This window comes from Vicia villosa, linkage group LG5 (genome assembly GCF_029867415.1).
Source record: "Vicia villosa cultivar HV-30 ecotype Madison, WI linkage group LG5, Vvil1.0, whole genome shotgun sequence".
NCBI classification, from domain to species: Eukaryota; Viridiplantae; Streptophyta; class Magnoliopsida; order Fabales; family Fabaceae; genus Vicia; species Vicia villosa.
Window position 1 is genome coordinate 72,745,109 of NC_081184.1, and position 13,811 is coordinate 72,758,919.

The 13,811-nt window shown below is 39.1% G+C and overlaps 1 long non-coding RNA gene across 1 annotated transcript; it reads right to left on the reverse strand.

Moving 5' to 3' along the window:
- Nucleotides 1-10,033: 10,033 nt before the first annotated feature.
- On the reverse strand, nucleotides 10,034-11,041 carry LOC131606745 (uncharacterized). The gene is made up of 3 exons (XR_009285014.1): nucleotides 10,698-11,041; nucleotides 10,426-10,520; nucleotides 10,034-10,271 (listed from the first exon to the last, which is right to left on the reverse strand). It is a non-coding gene; the product is annotated as an uncharacterized LOC131606745 (long non-coding RNA).
- Nucleotides 11,042-13,811: the final 2,770 nt, after the last annotated feature.

Consider the following 13,811-nt stretch of genomic DNA (forward strand, 5'->3'; position numbering starts at 1 on the left):
ATTCTCTCGATTCATTCTTCCCCCATCACCTTCATTCTCTTCCAGATTCTTCACCATCTTCTTCACCACCATTCGCTGCTTCACGCCATCTCACCCTCAACCATTCTTCATTTTCCCTTCACTTCCACTCTCAATCTTCAAACTCTCTCAACTAGCTTCTTCATTCCAATCTTCATTAATCTGAACCTTCATCCCTTCATCATCTTCAATCACACACTTCAAAAATCTCCATAACCTTCACTGCAGAGTACCATCGTCATCAACCTGCATCGATATCCACATCCAACAATCATCTCCAATCTTCAAACTATATCATCTTCATCTTCATCAACAACAAACAACGAAAGCGCAAATATTCAGAAGTCGAGAAAAGAAGAATCAAAAACAGAAAAAAAGAAGGAGTTCACGAAGAGAAGAAGTTAGAGAACTCAGAACTCACCGGAAGAACTCCATCGTGTTCCTGCGTTCATTTCGCACGCGAACAAGCTTCGGAGTCTCCCCTCTGATCGTTCGTTCTTTGCTTCAATCTTCACACCAGAGGTTCAAATCGGAGACAGACTGAGTGAGAGTTCGAACCGAAAGATAACCAAGCTCGGAGAAGGAAAGTGTGAGCGGAATAGAGAACGAAGACCATCCTGCCGTAGTCATCACGGTGGCGCTGCGAGAGTTTCCGGCGAGGGAGATTCGAGGGAGTTCGTCGTTTTTGGCCAAGGAAGAGGAACTTGAACATTCGTTACGTGGTAACCCTAATCCCAATATCAATTATTCCTTTTTTTTCTTTTTTTATTTTTCTTTATTCAATTAATTGTTTTTTTTTAACTTTTAATAAAATCTGAAAATAATTGTTGTTGGATCATACTCCATGGGCTTCTCACACGAATCTCTGTTCATGCACCCCCTTTAGCCCATTGCATTTCCCTGCATTTTTGTGCTTTCTGAAAAACTATACAAAAACAACCATTTTGGGCCACTCCTTTGGGCCTTGTGCGCAGATCTATTGACTGCACCACTGTTTTACACTTAAACCCCCTGTGTGCATAATTCATGTTAGATTTAGTGTTTTTTAACTAGTTTGTTCTCCATCATTTTTTGGTGTAATTAAATGACATAGAAAACAATAAAAATGTTAGTTTTAGGATTAATAGATGTTAGTATAATTAGGCTTGAATTAGATTTCCCTTATTAACAAAAAACTCATAAAAATAGTAGTATTTTTTTAGGTTAATTTTTGCACTAATGTTTGAATTGCTTTTGTATCATTTACATGTTAATTTTTGTATAATTGTTGTGCGATTTTGTTGCTTAGCTTTTGGCCATATTTTTGGTCCATTTTGTTAATATCATTTTAATGCTCCTCTTAGAATATATCCCATTACCATGTTAACATTAGGATTTAGACTTGTATAGACAACTTAGACTAGAATTTAGGAATAGTTCCCTTCTCATTCTCTTTTTCTTTTCAACTTTTAAAATACTTAATAAAAACCTGACAAAGATCATACTGTCACACTTCTGATATATGGTGGGAAAGAAATGATTGGGGCGTAGGCCCCGATGTACGTTCTTCCCCACGTAGTAGAAAAGAAATGATTGAGGCGTAGGCCCCGATGTACGTTCTTTTCTACTAAACGGAAAAGAAATGATTGGAATGTAGATTTCGATGTATTTCTTATCCGTCATTTAGAGAATCGATTGTGGTGTAGACCTCGATGTGCATTCTCTAAATATTCAAAGAACAAACAAAATCCTTTCGGTATGATCTAAGTCACGAATAATTTCCCCTTTAAAAGACACCAACCAAAAACACTCAAAACACTAATAAATGGTCAGATTTAAAACAAAGTAAGGAAGTGATGCGAAGCCTTGTAGTGGGTCTTCGTCATCATGGAATTACCCTTAAAAGATACAAACCAATCCTCTCTCTCTTCCCTCTTTTCTTAAGGGCATTGTTATCTCCGCTCCATTGCATCCTAGGTCGATCCCTTATGCAAGAGCGCGAGCGTTAACTCCGCCCAACTAAAAAACACAAAAACAAACAAAACTATGGAGCCGAGCTACGGTAACTCTGATTCCTGAAAAGGATACGTAGGCAGTGGGGTAGGGCCCGTGCGAGTACAATTCTTTATTTTCCCTACATTTTGCATTCATTTCGCATTTAGACATAGACATAGTTATACACCCATTAGATAGAAACAAACATAGGTGGATACCATCGAGTACGATGGGCGTGAGGGGTGCTAGCACCTTCCCCTTGCGTAACCGACTCCCGCACCTGGATTCTCTGGTCGCAAGACCCTGTTCCTTCCTTTGTTAGGTTTTCTGATATTCCTTTCCCTTAATGGGATAAATATATTGGTGGCGACTCTATTCATTTTTCGCGAGCGTGCGACAGCTGGCGACTCTGCTGGGGATTACCTGAGCAAGTCGATCCTAGCCTTTGTTTGTTTCTTTTATTGGGTGTTTATTTTTTTGCTTATATGTTTTCATTTTGTATATATGCTTGCATATCATGTTTATTTCTTGCTTGCATATCATGTTTACTTTCCGCATGCATCTGGACTATATTATGGGTCTCCGTGGAGGCCACATATTTTCTCTGTTTGCAGGTTGGGTGGGTTGTTTCTATGAGGTAAAAGGCCCAATACCCAGGCCAGAGTTGACACATAGGACACCTAGGATAGAGTGGATAGTCATGACGCCGATGAGATGTCAGGTCTTGTCTAGTGCGATCATGAGACCCACGCCCAGTCGAGGTCCAAATGGGGTATCATTGTTGGCATGTAGATGCAACAACGGTGGTGCCTCAGGAGGACTGATAACGCTGGTTGCCATTTTGACCTACCCTGACCTAGACTACACCCGTGAGTGGGGAGGGATATACATGACAGGTACCGTTGGTGACTATTCTGTTATGATGGTGACTATTGTTCCTATGGTTCCATGATACAAGGCCGAACCTTTGATCTCATGACATCTGATCTATATCAGTTATTCAGAGGATTGTACAGTGGTTACTAAGATTATGTGGACCGTTGACCCCATGTTGTTGCATCGCATAACATCATTTCTTTATCCACTTCATTTATGGGGGATCCTAAAGTCTATTTCCAAAAAAAGAGAAAAAGAAAAAAGGAAATAGAAAAAAATAAAAAAAAAGAAAGAAAAGATATTCTATACAAAAAAAGAGAAGCTTTGATTCCAAAAAAAAAGAAAAATGAAAGTGTATGAAAAGACTTTAGGATCTCTCATAAATGAAACATGCATTCATACTATCATGCATTTCATGGTTCTATCAGAAGCTTATGGAGCCCTTTCTATTCAGACTTTGACATCAACAACAGATTTGACTTCTCACCGTTATGTGCTTGAAAGTTAGCATTGGAACAACTCCGTGAGGTTTTTGAGTGAGATGAGAACATAAATGGAGACTGACATGAATCAGTGTATGGAGGTTATTCAAGCCTTTTCTCTTTGACAAGAAGAATTGAGACATGTTCCTCAGAGGCCTAATGGAATGTTAAACTCACCTCAAGAGAAGGTCCTATGAATCAGAATTTCTGAAGTATTGTTGAGATTCCTATCACTGTTAAGGAGGAAATACACCATTGGAAATTGAAGTCTTCAAGTTCCCGATTATTCAAATTGACAAAAGGTTTTACCTCTTGGAAGAAAGTTTGGAATCCATAAAAAGTCGTGACTCCGCTGATTCAGATGTTATTGGTTTGTGCCTAATGCCTGATATCAAGAAATGCAAGGATCATCCACTCTCACTCCTAATGATGGATATTGAAGCTAAAATGGTAATCATACCTTGTACATGTGTGGAAGTTGCTTGGGGATCCCGCACGAGGGATAAGCAAGACGCACTCTTATCTTGAGCATTGCATCATTCGCCTTGCTCGAATCCCTAAAGCATTACAAATTCTTGGGTGACTTCGTCAGAATCTTCTTCCGTGTGATAATCAAGATTGTTCTTCACAATGCTTCTCATTCTCAAGGTTCTACTTCATATATCAGTTGCCTTTTCTCAGGATCTCCTTCTCAGTGGCCTTGCTAGTTAACAGAGACAAGAAGAATATGAGAAACAAATTGACGTGATTCTATTGCCTTGTACTCATTCGTTTCCTTGTTTGTTGGAATCACAATTGGTTAAGATTCTAGTATTGGGTCTTCTTCACCACAAGTATCTCTTGAGTTGATGATCATACAAGATTCTTTCCATTTAGGATGGCGATTACTACTCTAGCAACTATGCTTGGGGCTCCCGCACGAGGGATAAGCAAGACGTACTCTTATCTTGAGCATTGCACCACCCGCATTGCTCGAATCCCTAAAGTAAGGCAAAATTGACAAATTTTGGGCGACTTCGTTGGAGTTTTCCTCTGAAGTAATCTGAAGTGTTTGGAAGGAACACATGATAATACAAATTGACTACCCTGCTGGAGCACAAAAGTCATTAAACTGAAGATTGTGTGTCGTTCATTCCAAGAGGTTCATGCATAAGTTGAAGTTCCTATGAGGTCTCAAAACTGCAAGAAGTATTCAAGATCAATAAGTCCAGACGGAGTCAAGTCTCCTCAACAATGGCATTCATTTAGTTTCTTATTGCATTCTCATTGTAATTCTTCCTTTGTGTGTTTAAGTATCAATAGCATGTAAAAACTTGTTAATTTCTGAATGAAAATCATAATACATTGTTTATGTTTGTCTTGAAGTAATCCATTCGTTTTCACTCATAAAATGCTTTTGGCAATACGATACCAACTTTACTAATTGCTTGTTTAGGCAAAAAGCTGAGGGAGAATGATGAAAAATAAAAACTCAAAATCTCTAATCGTGTGTTTTTGAATAAAACCCTACTGAGGATGTACAGGCATTGTTTCAAATCCCCAAACACTGGAGATATAAGGGAGATAGACCCTCGTCAACCCCTTTGAGCCTTGAAGTAGGAGTTTCTTTTTCTAATCATAAAAAAACCCTTATTTTAACCCTGGGGCAGGGTAGTGTTCATTTAACTTGATCGAGCTTTCAAAACTCACCAAAAGGGTATGCATCTAAAGATACATCAATGGTTATCCTTCAAAAGGTTGAGGAATATCAAAACCGCAATGGTTATCCTTATTCCATCAAGAGGTCAAAAGATGACGATGCCACAATGGTTATCCCTCATCAATCAAAGAATGAGGCGGTCACAATCTTTCAAACAAATCGAGAGAAACGCAAGATCACACGACTTGTTCCAAAAAGAATTAAAAAAAAAGCCCGCTAAGTCAACAACATGAAAATAAGTGACTTAGGCAAAAGTTAGGGCATCCCGCTGGACTCCAAAATAGAATTCAAGAGAATTTGTCCAGGCAAAAGTTAGGGAAATCAGAAGCGAAAAACAAGGATTACAAAATAAAAATCCTTATCAAAGGAACAAAGCCGTGTGATGATCAATCAGAAGAATAAGAAAGCGAGTGACTGCCATGTCCAAAAAACCTCATTGATTCCTCAACCATTCCAAATTCCTTGTGAGGGATAAACACTCATGTCGAGTTAATTGAACATAGGAATGGAGAACATCACGAAGGGGGTGGGTACAAATAATTTTGAGCCTAAAAATCCTTTGTTTTCTGAAAACCATGAACCCGACCAAGTTACAACCATTAAAAGTCCTAATTGAAGTAGGGTTTATTTTGAAAGCGCACTCCGATGAGATAGCGTTTAACTGACTCCCAATGAAGCGAGACTCATATCCATGTTGGTATCGTACTTTTGCTTTATCTTCCATACACAAAAATTGAGGTTGTGTCAACTAGTGATTCAGTCACAAGAGGTCGCAACCTCATTTCATAAAAAAGTTTTAAAACTTCAAGACTAACATAGGCTTTGCATTAGAATTATCATTCTTAGAATTAACATTCTTTTGCATACAAAACATGTGCTTAACGTCAAGGAAGTTACCACGATGAGAATCAGTGAGTAACTTGATCATGTCAAAGTACAAGAGACTTGAGAACTCCGAGGAGTAGATGCTAATCATTTCAAATGTTGACCATCAAGGGGCAGGTTCTCTAAAAACTCCGTTGGGCATGAACAGTTAATGCTTCCTTTGATTACCCTGAGGGGAAGAGTTTGAAGACTCCGTTGAGCGCGGTAAAGTTGTTTCCATGTTTGTTTAACTTCAAAACTAGAAAGCTTGAGGACTCTAGCAAGATGTACCCAATCAGGGGCAATTGAATCGAAGTTTGACCTCTTAAGTTCAGCATATCTGGGGCAATCATGTCGACAAATCTCTTCGAGCCTTGATCAATCTGGGGCAATCAAGTCGAGGAATCTCTCTCAAATTCAACCAATCTGGGGCAGTTACGTCGAAGATCCACTGGGGCAATTTCCTTCATAGGTCATGGAACTTGGGGCACGATCTTCTGAGTTTTATTGTCCCCTCCCTAATCATAGGAGTTTATTTCTCCTAGAATCTTGGTCTCTCCCCAAGCATGGAGTTTATTTCTCCCGAGAGTTTGTTCCATTCCTCAAGAATAGGAGTTTATTTCTCCTAGGCGTTGTCCTACTTCCCTAACCAAGGCTCGTTACATGGATTTCTCATCTCCAACGTGGTGAATTAAGGGAATCTCTTCAAGTTGAAAATCTTCCAAGCAGTGGCGCGTGGTGAGAAGTCCGAAGTCATTCTATGTTCTAGGAGGCAATAACAAGAATGCACATCTTGCAAATCAAAGTCCAATATCTATTGGCACCTCCACATGGTCCTTAACACTAAGGGGATTCTCCCTAGTGTTTACCTCACTAATGCCTTTATTTGGCATTCTGCATATAGTGTCTATTGCATATAACATTGCATCCTCAAAAGTGTAGCATATCCGTCAAAGCGGATCATTACGCCATGAAAAATTCAAACATGCATACAAAGCATAAGCCAGATAATACAAATCAGCCCTCAATCAGGACAACGATACTTCCCCACGTAAAATGTTGTCCTTACAAACTCCGATTGATATCTGTTACTACATTACAAATCTCCTCAAGCCACGGTGCCGATACCTGGTATCCTTAATCCCCAAAAGAAGTCTTATTTTCTCTCTACAATATGGATCGGATGCAATGTCTTTCTTCGTCAGAATCGTTGTCTCCGAGGTTATTTCCCGTATGTTGCGTGCAGATTAGAGCGCGAATGAGGGTGGGCATTCAACCCATCTCATTTTTCAATCGTTTGAATAATCATACTTAGTGTGTGGCAATTCGAACGATTGCCGCTCTTGAAGAGTTACACCTCGCCTTTGGCCTGAGGGACTGATGTAATTCTTATGCTTCGCAAGCATCAATATCTCAGTAATTCCCAGTGGTTACTTCTATCTTCTTGTCAAGTCTAGTCGTCACTAGTCTTGTTGTGGTTATTTCCCGTGTGCTGCGCGCAAATTAGAGTGCGAATGAGGGTTGGCATTCAACCCATCTCATTTTTCAATCATTTGAATAACCATACTTGGTGTGTGGCAATTCGAACGATTGCCGCTCTTGAAGAGTTACACCCCGCCTTTGGCCTGAGGGATTAATGTAATTCTTATGCTTCGCAAGCATCAAACATCTTCGTGATTATGTCTTTTGATCGAGTCTAGTCGTCACTAGTCTCCGTGTTCCCTTCCCCCGTATGGGAAAACTTTTCAGGTCCAACCCCCGTGTTGTGTATCATTTGCCTCCCGTCCTGGAAAACCATTTCAAAACCAATTCCCAATCCCTGGCCTCAGTGTTGTTAATAATCTTCTCTTGCTCCGGCCTCATTGTTGATCCTCATCTTTTTTCCTGTGGATCGTAGGTCCGTTGACCTTATCCTCATCTTTTTTATTTCTTGTGGATCGTAGGTCCGTTGACCTTATCCTCATCTTTTTCATTCTTGTGGATCGTAGGTCCGTTGACCTTATCCTCATCTTTTCCAATTCTTGTGGATCGTAGGTCCGTTGACCTTATCCTCATCTCTTTCATTTCTTGTGGATCGTAGGTCCGTTGACCTTATCCTCATCTTTTTCATTCTTGTGGATCGTAGGTCCGTTGACCTTATCCTCATCTTTTTCATTCTTGTGGATCGTAGGTCCGTTGACCTTATCCTCATCTTTGCCATTCTTGTGGATCGTAGGTCCGTTGACCTTATCCTCATCTTTTTCATCCCTGTGGATCGTAGGTCCATTGACCTTATCCTCATCTTTTTCAATTCTTGTGGATCGTAGGTCCGTTGACCTTATCCTCATCTCTTTCAATTCTTGCGGATCGTAGGTCCGTTGACCTTATCCTCATCTCTTTCATTTCTTGTGGATCGTAGGTCCGTTGACCTTATCCTCATCTCTTTCATTTCTTGTGGATCGTAGGTCCGTTGACCTTATCCTCATCTCTTTCAATTCTTGTGGATCGTAGGTCCGTTGACCTTATCCTCATCTCTTTCATTTCTTGTGGATCGTAGGTCCGTTGACCTTATCCTCATCTCTTTCAGTTCTTGTGGATCGTAGGTCCGTTGACCTTATCCTCATCTTTTTCGTTTCTTGTGGATCGTAGGTCCGTTGACCTTATCCTCATCTTTTTCATTCCTGTGGATCGTAGGTCCGTTGACCTTATCCTCATCTTTTTCAATTCCTGTGGATCGTAGGTCCGTTGACCTTATCCTCATCTTTTTCAATTCTTGTGGATCGTAGGTCCGTTGACCTTATCCTCATCTTTTTCATTCCTGTGGATCGTAGGTCTGACGACCTTATCCTCGTCTTTTTCAATTCTCATGAGTCGTGAGTTTGTTATTTCTCACCCCGATGTTGAGTCATAGGTCGCACAAGATCTTTTCCTTTCAGTCATTGTTTCATACAACCACCCTCTTTGAGAACCTTGTATTGGCACCTTGGCTACGTTACAAGCTATCTCCATTCAACCATTACTCACCATAAACTTTTCCACCAAAAAAAAAATATTCTCTTTCCCCAGCAGATATCAAAACAAAATAAAAAAATGGGGATAACACTTACACCATCTTCTCTTTAGGACAAATTTCAGGTCTTGATATTTAATCTTCTTCTACCTTGAACGTTCGAAAGGCTAGCGCCAATCTCACCTTCAGGTTTAAGACGATTAAATAGGGGCAGCTGTCATACCCCAAATTTGTCCTACCCCTAACTTATTTTAACTGGCTTATACTTCCCATTTCATTTGTATACCTCCATTAGGGAATTAACATAACTCATGCATCATTAACATCTAAAAGCATGTGATCAAAGGTTATAAAGCAAGTTGAGTTTCATTTGGGTCTCGGTACAAGGCATTTGGTCATCATGGACTTCATTAAACTCAGGGTTTCTCAAGAGATCAAATATTTAGGTGGTTCATCGAGGATTCAAATAAATTTGCTTGGAATTAATACTTTGATTCTTTCTCAAACAAATAAAGTCATGAAGCTGCCTCTCAAATAAAGGAATTAGAAGTTTCGGGTTCATGCGCTCATTTAGGTCCATTAATTGAAGATGGAATTCAAGGTTCCTTGATCATCACTTCTTCTGTGCATCAAATTATATTTTCTCTTCAAGGGTTCCTCATGGCGTTGCTCTCCTATTAGTTCTATTCTTTCAGTTACTGGCGCGTGTCATACAAGTTGATATGGATTAGGAGATTGAATTGAAGTAAAGGTTTCTTTAAGAAGTGAAGTCGAATTTGGATCCATGAACACTTTGAATTCGAATTTGTGTTTACATTTGTCAAATGAATCAAAGTTCTCAAGCATATAAGACTAGAAGATAAAGTGGAAGGAATTTGGAATGGTTACAAAAGCTTTATTACTTGAAGAAAAGTTCAACATCCGATTCAAGCTCATTCAAGTATTATCCAAGTTTCATTCATTCTTCATGTCATTGAGATCCAGAGGTAAAATCGGAAGAAACATCGTTGAGATACCCACAAAGTCAAGAGATAAATTCAAGGACTCATTGGATTCAAAGTTATTCATAAAGGAAAATTTACAAGACTACAAAAATTGTCCAAAGGTTCTCATTCATTACTAAAAGCCCACTCAAATCTCATTACAAAAATCATACAATACAAATATCCATTACAAAAATTCAAAAGTCCAATTCCCATTACAAATCCATATATTGCAACTACGTAGAAAATTTCAGCGACAAAAAAATACAGTTGACTCATGTTTTGCTAAAACCCTTCACTTGCACTTTCTTATTCCGTTAGCCATCTCCATTCATCTTCCAACCTTTGACCTCATGTCGCTTCGACTATATCAAGATCCATGTACCCTGCCAAAGAAAAGTTCATAAACAAGCTTAGATATAACATTCTCAGAATAAACCTGTTAGCATTCAGTTGCCGACATCTATCCAATCCTAATTGTCATGACAAAGAACCAATTTTGCTAACACACCAATTAGTCCCCTAAACTAACACACATACCACACATCATTAGTTCAGCAGCGAATCATCAAAACCAGCCCCTACAAATTCAGTCAAATCATGCCCCACATCAGTTAGCATACAGCCGCACAACCCTGCATAGCCCATTGCAAAACAATAAAAACCAATATAAAATTCAGCAAGCCAAACTCCTTGTATTCATGCTTCAGTTTCCAAATTGCAACAATAAGACAGTCTCTACGAGCAATGGATGAGTTCACATCACATAATAATTCACAAGGCCAGTTCCATGTCAGTATAAATTCAATTACCTCTCGCTGTACCTGCAACACATCATTCAGCTCGGTTCGTCCCATTGATCTCATCCAATCTGTCGCAGTCTGCCATACAAGAAAATCTACTATGGAAATAAACCAGTCCCTGCATCATGTAAAGCTAACAAATCCTGCATCAATAACAATACACATACAATTCAGCATACAGTTTAGAATAAAACACATCACATCACAACATTCTAATTCCATAGCCTTACCATCATGTTCCTACACGTATATGAATAAATCCATACTGCCTACGGTTGCTACATCAGTGCACACATTAAATACAATTCAAACCATATCAAACCATATTCAAATAAACCAACTTCAGTTTCACATATAACTAATCCCTAACCATAACCGGCAGAAAAAATCTATAACTACCATCTAGCAAAAACCCTCTAACCGATTCGTAACTAACTTCCAACTCAGTACTAACTTCCTAACAGTTTCAAAACCAACTAACATTTTAGTTGACGAATTCTAACAGATATAACTGATTCTAACCGCTTCATAACAGATTCATAACCAATTTGTAACTGAAATCTAACAACAGAAAATCAGAGATTAGTTACCTGAGAACTTCTATATAACAGCTTCCCCACCATTCTTATGGATTCTCTCGATTCATTCTTCCCCCATCACCTTCATTCTCTTCCAGATTCTTCACCATCTTCTTCACCACCATTCGCTGCTTCACGCCATCTCACCCTCAACCATTCTTCATTTTCCCTTCACTTCCACTCTCAATCTTCAAACTCTCTCAACTAGCTTATTCATTCCAATCTTCATTAATCTGAACCTTCATCCCTTCATCATCTTCAATCACACACTTCAAAAATCTCCATAACCTTCACTGCAGAGTACCATCGTCATCAACCTGCATCGATATCCACATCCAACAATCATCTCCAATCTTCAAACTATATCATCTTCATCTTCATCAACAACAAACAACGAAAGCGCAAATATTCAGAAGTCGAGAAAAGAAGAATCAAAAACAGAAAAAAAGAAGGAGTTCACGAAGAGAAGAAGTTAGAGAACTCAGAACTCACCGGAAGAACTCCATCGTGTTCCTGCGTTCATTTCGCACGCGAACAAGCTTCGGAGTCTCCCCTCTGATCGTTCGTTCTTTGCTTCAATCTTCACACCAGAGGTTCAAATCGGAGACAGACTGAGTGAGAGTTCGAACCGAAAGATAACCAAGCTCGGAGAAGGAAAGTGTGAGCGGAATAGAGAACGAAGACCATCCTGCCGTAGTCATCACGGTGGCGCTGCGAGAGTTTCCGGCGAGGGAGATTCGAGGGAGTTCGTCGTTTTCAGCCAAGGAAGAGGAACTTGAACATTCGTTACGTGGTAACCCTAATCCCAATATCAATTATTCCTTTTTTTTCTTTTTTTATTTTTCTTTATTCAATTAATTGTTTTTTTTTTAACTTTTAATAAAATCTGAAAATAATTGTTGTTGGATCATACTCCATGGGCTTCTCACACGAATCTCTGTTCATGCACCCCCTTTAGCCCATTGCATTTCCCTGCATTTTTGTGCTTTCTGAAAAACTATACAAAAACAACCATTTTGGGCCACTCCTTTGGGCCTTGTGCGCAGATCTATTGACTGCACCACTGTTTTACACTTAAACCCCCTGTGTGCATAATTCATGTTAGATTTAGTGTTTTTTAACTAGTTTGTTCTCCATCATTTTTTGGTGTAATTAAATGACATAGAAAACAATAAAAATGTTAGTTTTAGGATTAATAGATGTTAGTATAATTAGGCTTGAATTAGATTTCCCTTATTAACAAAAAACTCATAAAAATAGTAGTATTTTTTTAGGTTAATTTTTGCACTAATGTTTGAATTGCTTTTGTATCATTTACATGTTAATTTTTGTATAATTGTTGTGTGATTTTGTTGCTTAGCTTTTGGCCATATTTTTGGTCCATTTTGTTAATATCATTTTAATGCTCCTCTTAGAATATATCCCATTACCATGTTAACATTAGGATTTAGACTTGTATAGACAACTTAGACTAGAATTTAGGAATAGTTCCCTTCTCATTCTCTTTTTCTTTTCAACTTTTAAAATACTTAATAAAAACCTGACAAAGATCATACTGTCACACTTCTGATATATGGTGGGAAAGAAATGATTGGGGCGTAGGCCCCGATGTACGTTCTTCCCCACGTAGTAGAAAAGAAATGATTGGGGCGTAGGCCCCGATGTACGTTCTTTTCTACTAAACGGAAAAGAAATGATTGGAATGTAGATTTCGATGTATTTCTTATCCGTCATTTAGAGAATCGATTGTGGTGTAGACCTCGATGTGCATTCTCTAAATATTCAAAGAACAAACAAAATCCTTTCGGTATGATCTAAGTCACGAATAATTTCCCCTTTAAAAGACACCAACCAAAAACACTCAAAACACTAATAAATGGTCAGATTTAAAATAAAGTAAGGAAGTGATGCGAAGCCTTGTAGTGGGTCTTCGTCATCATGGAATTACCCTTAAAAGATACAAACCAATCCTCTCTCTCTTCCCTCTTTTCTTAAGGGCATTGTTATCTCCGCTCCATTGCATCCTAGGTCGATCCCTTATGCAAGAGCGCGAGCGTTAACTCCGCCCAACTAAAAAACAGAAAAACAAACAAAACTATGGAGCCGAGCTACGGTAACTCTGATTCCTGAAAAGGATACGTAGGCAGTGGGGTAGGGCCCGTGCGAGTACAATTCTTTATTTTCCCTACATTTTGCATTCATTTCGCATTTAGACATAGACATAGTTATACACCCATTAGATAGAAACAAACATAGGTGGATACCATCGAGTACGATGGGCGTGAGGGGTGCTAGCACCTTCCCCTTACGTAACCGACTCCCGCACCTGGATTCTCTGGTCGCAAGACCCTGTTCCTTCCTTTGTTAGGTTTTTTGATATTCCTTTCCCTTATGGGATAAATATATTGGTGGCGACTCTATTCATTTTTCGCGAGCATGCGACAGCTTGATCTCACTAAAGTATTACAACAGCAATATAGTGAGGTTGATGATGAAGTTTGAGAGCTTTTGATTTGAACAGCGTTTCAGCGTTTTTGCATAAGAG